Here is a 6,752-nt window from a genome sequence, read left to right as displayed (position 1 = left end):
AATTTCTGGTGCAAAGAACACACCAGGGGGCCTCACCAGCTGGCCACAAGGGTGGAGGGCACGCCCACCACCCTGGGGCGCGCCCCCTGACCTTGTGGGCCCCATGTGCCCCCCTCCACTTATTCCAGCGCCCATCCACTCCTTCTTCCTCCAGAAAAAATCACTCCATAGCTCAAACTCGTGTTCTTGCTCATCTTGCTGCGATTTTCAATCTCCTTGCTCAAAGCTCCATTCAAAAAAACTGCTTTGGGGGATTGTTCTTCGGTATGTGACTCCTCCAATGGTCCAATTAGTTTTTATTCTAGTGCTTTACTTACTGCAAATTTTTGCTGCTGTGTTGACCTTGTTCTTGAGCTTGCATGCCAAATTTATATGCTCCAAAGTAGTTTCAATGCATGATATAGCCTCTAGGCACTTGTAGGAGTAGTTGCTATCAATTTTGTTGAGTTTGGTTCACTTCTATTTTGAGTCAATAAAAATTTCAGAAATTTTTCAGAGAAAGAAAAATGTATAGGAAAATGTACCAAGGTGGTCCTTCAAGGAAGGAAGCACCGAGGCGTGCGATACGCGAACTGGACCTTGAACCACCAAGGGAAGCTTAAGTGAAGCCATGCGAATGGTCGTCGGATCAATTTATGGATCGTGCAGGTTTCAAGGATGAATTCTATACGTACGTACAAAATGCCGGCCTCGAGGACTTCTTATCGGACAAGTGCTTACAGTATTATTATCTCACCGATTCCTTCATGCGGAGGTTTGAGTTTTCATCTAGGCGTAATACTCATACTGTCCTATTTGATCTTTATGATGAATCTTATACCATGGACCTAGAAGATTTTTGTGATGCATGCAAAATCCCTCATAAATCTAAATATAATGATTTCCTTGCTAGCATCACTGTTGGAGAAACTAGAAATATCACACAAGCCTCCATGGGGAGCATTCATTTTCCTTCCCTACATTATTTTGCTCTCTTTATAGGCAGATGCATTAGTGGTAAACATGACCATAGCCACCTCTATGCCTCAGATCTTAGTGTCCTCAAGTGTGCGGTGTTAGGTGATAAACAATATAATTTGGGGGCCATTATTGCTAAGAGGTTACATCTTAATGCTAAGGAACTCGTTTAGCTAATTATTTGGTGAGATTTATGGAACTCGTTTAGCTAATTATTTGGGTGTGTCCATAAGAGGGTACGACATGGAGTTGCCACCTGCCTTTCTAGATTATGAGGCTATGGTACGATATTAGTTTCTTAAGAGGAACGAGCAGTTCCTCTAGTACTGACTAATCTTTGATAGACGGGGCGCCGTACATGTTACTCTTCCTGCTCCTGCTTTCTTTAACTTTCAGGCAAATGGGCGATATTTTATAACCAGAGAGGAGGAAAACGAGTATGAGAGAACATCGCAGGCTGCTCGCCTCCATGCTGCAGCCCTTTAGGCAGTAGCTGATGCGTCTCAGTACAACCCCAACTACAACTTTGGATATCCACCAGGCCAGTGGCCTCAGACCAACTTAGGACAAAAGCCTAAGCTTGGGGGAGTATGTATTTCTCACCGACATTATATTCATGCTCACACACTCATTCTAGTTGTCGGTGTTCTTACTCTTTCATTGTATTATCCATGCTAGTTTATTTTCTTTTTCCGCTTTCTTCTTGTGTGTTTGATAAGCCTTAAGAAAAACCAAAAAAATTAGTTGTAGCTAGTTTACTTTCTATGCATGCTTAGTTGTAGTATTAAAAGAAAACCCAAGATTTCTCGTTCTTCTTTTGCTTGTTGGGAGTTTTCCCGTGTAAACAGTTTTTCTCGTTCTTGTTTTATTTTCTTCAGAAAAACAAAAACTCCAAAAATATTTCAGTGTGTTTCTTTGAAATTCTTTTCTTTTCTTTTCTTTGGGGTTCGAGAGGAGAAGACCACAATGAACATGTTTGTGGCTCTCATATGCATTATTGTTGATCTAACAAAGAGCCCATATTACCTTGTCTTCTCCTTTGAATAAATGTTTTCAGATTCCAGCTTAGTCCAATGCACGTGCACTATTATTATTATCCGCACCGTTCGATCATGCAAGTGAAAGGCAATAATGACGATATATGATGAAATGATTGAGATGACGAAAAGCTGGTATGAACTCAACCTATCTTGTTTTTGTAAATATGATTAGTTCATCGTTCCTAATTTAGCCTATTATGAATGAAATTTTTTGCAATGACAATTAGAGATTATAGTTACTCATGCCATGCTTAATTAGCTAGGAGTTTATAATGCTTTACCTTGTGTGCCAACATGGAAATTAAATGGTTGTGATATAGTATGATAGGATGATATCCTCCTTTGAATGATCCGAGTGGCTTGACTTGGCACATGTTCACGCATGTAGTTGAAACAAAATCAACATAGCCTCTACGATATTTATGTTCATGGTGATTTATATCCTACTCATGCTTGCACTCAATGTTGGTTAATCTCAATGCATGTTTATGACTGTTGTTGCTCTCTAGTTGGTCGCTCCCCAGTCTTTTTCCAGCCTTCACTTGTACTAAGCGGGAATACTGCTTGTGCATCCACTTCCATAAACCCCAAAGTTGTTCCATATGAGTCCACCATACCTTCCTATATGCGGTATTTACCTGCCGTTCCAAGTAAATTTACATGTGCCAAACTCTAAAACTTCAAATGATAATATGTTTTGTATGCTCGAATCGCTCATGTACCAACTAGGGCTGTCAATATCTTCCATGCTAGGTGGGTTATTCTCACGATGAGTGGACTCCACTCATCATTCATGAGAAAATGGCTGGTAACTGGGATGCCTAGTCCCATTCTCAAAGCAAATCAAATCAAAATAATTGCAAACAAAACTCCCCCAGGACTGTTGTTAGTTGGACGGTACCCGTTGTATCGGACCAGCCGTGGAGTGTGCTTGTTGGTGGTGGGGGAGTATAAACTTTACCATGTTGTTTGGGAACCGCCTATAATGTATGTGGCATGGAAGATACCGAGATCTCTTAGTTGTTATGTTGACAATGAAAGCATGCCGCTCAAAATATTATTTATCTCTACTTCAAAACTTGAGCTCTGGCACCTTTGCAAATCCTTGCTTCCCTTTGCGAAGGGCCCATCTATTTACTTTTATTGCTGAGTCATCATCCTCTTATAAAAAAGCACCAGTTAGAGAGCACCATTGTCATTTGTATGCATTGTTATTAATTTATATTGAGTATGACTGTGATTGGATCTCTTTTACCATGAATTACAATGTCTAGTCAGTCCTTGATCTTTAGGGGTGCTCTGCATTTATGTTTTGCGGTCTCAGAAAGGGCTAGCGAGATACCATCTTGTTATATCATATTATGATTGTTCTGAGAAAGTGTTGTCATCTTAGATTTATTATTATTGCTCGCTAGTTTATTATGCCATTGATATGGGTACATGTGAGACCTCAAAGTTATTGTGAATATGGCTAGTTCATAACCTTTGCTGAAAACTTGAATGCTGGCTTTACATATTTGCAACAACAAGATCAAACAGAGTTTGTAAAAGTTTTTCTTTATCACTTTCAGTTTGTCAACTGAATTGCTTGAGGACAAGCAAAGGTTTAAGCTTGGGGGAGTTGATACGTCTCCAATGTATCTACTTTTCCAAACTCTTTTGCCCTTGTTTTGGACTCTAACTTGCATGATTTGAATGGAACTAACCCGGACTCACGCAGTTTTTAGCAGAATTGCCATGGTGTTATTTTTGTGCAGAATAAAAAGTTCTCGGAATGACCTGAAACTTCACAGAGATAAGTTTTGGAATTAATAAAAAATATTGGCGAAAAAATCAGCAGCAGGGGGCCCACACCCTAGCCACAAGGGTGGGGGGCGCGCACACCCCCTAGGGAGCGCCCTCCGACCTTGTGGGCCCCCTGGACCTCCACCGACCTCAACTCCAACTCCATATATTCTCTTTTGGGGAGAAAAAATTAGAGAGAAGGATTCATCACGTTTTACCATACAGAGCCGCCGCCAAGCCCTGTTCTTCCTCGGGAGGGCTGGTCTGGAGTCCATTCGGGGTTCCGGAGAGGGGAATCCATCGCCATCGTCATCATCAACCATCCTCCATCACCAATTTGATGATGCTCACCGCCGTGCGTGACTAATTTCATCGTAGGCTTGCTGGACCGTGATGGGTTGGATGAGATTTACCATGTAATCGAGTTAGTTTTGTTTGGGTTTGATCCCTAGTATCCACTATGTTCTAAGATTGATGTTGCTATGACTTTGCTATGCTTAATGTTTGTCACTAGGGCCCAAGTGCCATGATTTCAGGTCTGAACCTATTATGTTTTCATGAATATATTTGTGTTCTTGATCCGATATTACAAGTTATAGTCACCTGATACGTCTCCAACGTATCTATAATATATGAAGTATTCATGCTATTATATTATCCTTCTAGGATGTTTTATATGCATTTATATGCTATTTTATATGATTTTTGGGACTAACCTATTAACCCAGAGCCCAGTGCGAGTTTCTGTTTTTTCCTTGTTTTTGAGTATCGCAGAAAAGGAAAACCAAACGGAGTCCAATTGACCTGAAACTTGACGGAGCTTATTTTTGGACCAGAAGAAGGCCATGGAGTAAAGAGTTGGGCCAGAAGAGTCCCGGGCTGCCCACGAGGGTGGGAGGCGCGCCCACCCCCTGGGCGCGCCCCCTACCTCATGGACAGCCCGGAGACCCCCCTGAGTTGTTCCCGACGCCAAAACCTCTTATATATATAAAAACCCCCAGAACATAACCTAGATCGGGATTTCCGCCGCCGCAAGCCTCTATAGCCACCGAAAACCAATCTAGACCCGTTCCGGCACCCTGCCGGTGGGGGAAATCCCTCTCCGGTGTCCATCTTCATCATCCCGGCACTCTCCATGACGAGGAGGGAGTAGTTCACCCTCGGGGCTGAGGGTCTGTATCAGTAGCTATGTGTTTGACCTCTCTCTCTCTCTCGTGTTCTTGATTTGGCACGATCTTGATGTACCGCAAGCTTTGCTATTATAGTTGGATATTATGATGTTTCTCCCCCTCTACTCTCTTGTAATGGATTGAGTTTTCCCTTTGAAGTTATCTTATCGGATTGAGTCTTTAAGGATTTGAGAACAGTTGATGTATGTCTTGCATGTGCTTATCTGTGGTGACAATGGGATATTCACGTGATCTACTTGATGTATGTTTTGGTGATCAACTTGTAGGTTCAGTGACCTTGTGAACTTATGCATAGGGGTTGGCACACGTTTTCGTCTTGACTCTCCGGTAGAAACTTTGGGGCACTCTTTGAAGTTCTTTATGTTGGTTGAATAGATGAATTTGAGATTGTGTGATGCATATCGTATAATCATACCCACGGATACTTGAGGTGGCATAAGAGTATCTAGGTGACATTAGGGTTTTGGTTGATTTGTATCTTAAGGTGTTATTCTAGTACAAACTCTATGACAGATCGAACGGAAAGAATAGCTTCGTGTTATTTTACTACGGACTCTTGAATAGATCGATCGGAAAGGATAACTTTGAGGTGGTTTCGTACCCCACAATAATCTCTTCGTTTGCTCTCCGCTATTAGTGACTTTGGAGTGACTCTTTGTTGCATGTTGAGGGATAGTTATATGATCCAATTATGTTATTATTGTTGAGAGAACTTGCACTAGTGAAAGTATGAACCCTAGGCCTTGTTTCCTAGCATTGCAATACCGTTTACACTCACTTTTATCATTAGTAACCTTGCTGTTTTTATATTTTTAGATTACAAAAACCTATATCTACCATCCATATTGCACTTGTATCACCATCTCTTCACCGAACTAGTGCACCTATACAATTTACCATTGTATTGGATGTGTTTGGGACACAAGAGACTCTTTGTTATTTGGTTGCAGGGTTGTTCGAGAGAGACCATCTTCAACCTACGCCTCCCACGGATTGATAAACCTTAGGTCATCCACTTGAGGGAAATTTGCTACTGTCCTACAAACCTCTGCACTTGGAGGCCCAACAATGTCTACAAGAAGAAGGTTGCGTAGTAGACATCATCACCTACTACGTGTTATGATCCGACAACCCTGGAGTGACAATAGTCGGGACCACTCCCGGTGATGACCGTAGTTTGAGGAGTTCATGTATTCACTAAGTGCTAATGCTTTGGTCCGGTACTCTATTAAAAGGAGGCCTTAATATCCCTTAGTTTCCAATAGGACCCTGCTGCCACGGGAGGGTAGGACAAAAGATGTCATGCAAGTTCTTTTCCATAAGCACGTATGACTATATTCAGAATACATGCCTACATTATATTGATGAATTGGAGCTAGTTCTGTGTCACCCTACGTTATAATCGTTGCTTGATGAATGCCATCCGACATAATTATCCATCATGGATCCATTACCTACAAGCTTTTCACATATTGATCTTTGCTAAGTTACTTTTCCGTTGCCACTGGTACGATTGCTACAATACTACTATTGTTACTTTTGCCACCGTTACCGCTACTTCCATACTACTTTGCTACTAAATACTTTGCTGCAGATATTAAGTCTTTCAGGTGTGGTTGAATTGACAACTCAACTTCTAATACTCAAGAATATTCTTTGGCTCCCCTTGTGTCGAATCAATAAATTTGGGTTGAATACTCTACCCTCGAAAACTGTTGTGATACCCTATACTTGTAGGTTATCAGTCAATAATCTAGTTCACATCGTCATGTGATTAACA

This window comes from Aegilops tauschii, chromosome 7, assembly GCF_002575655.3.
Source record: "Aegilops tauschii subsp. strangulata cultivar AL8/78 chromosome 7, Aet v6.0, whole genome shotgun sequence".
Taxonomy (NCBI): Eukaryota; Viridiplantae; Streptophyta; class Magnoliopsida; order Poales; family Poaceae; genus Aegilops; species Aegilops tauschii.
The sequence above is the reverse complement of the archived record's forward strand: the minus strand, read 5'-3'. Positions refer to the sequence as shown.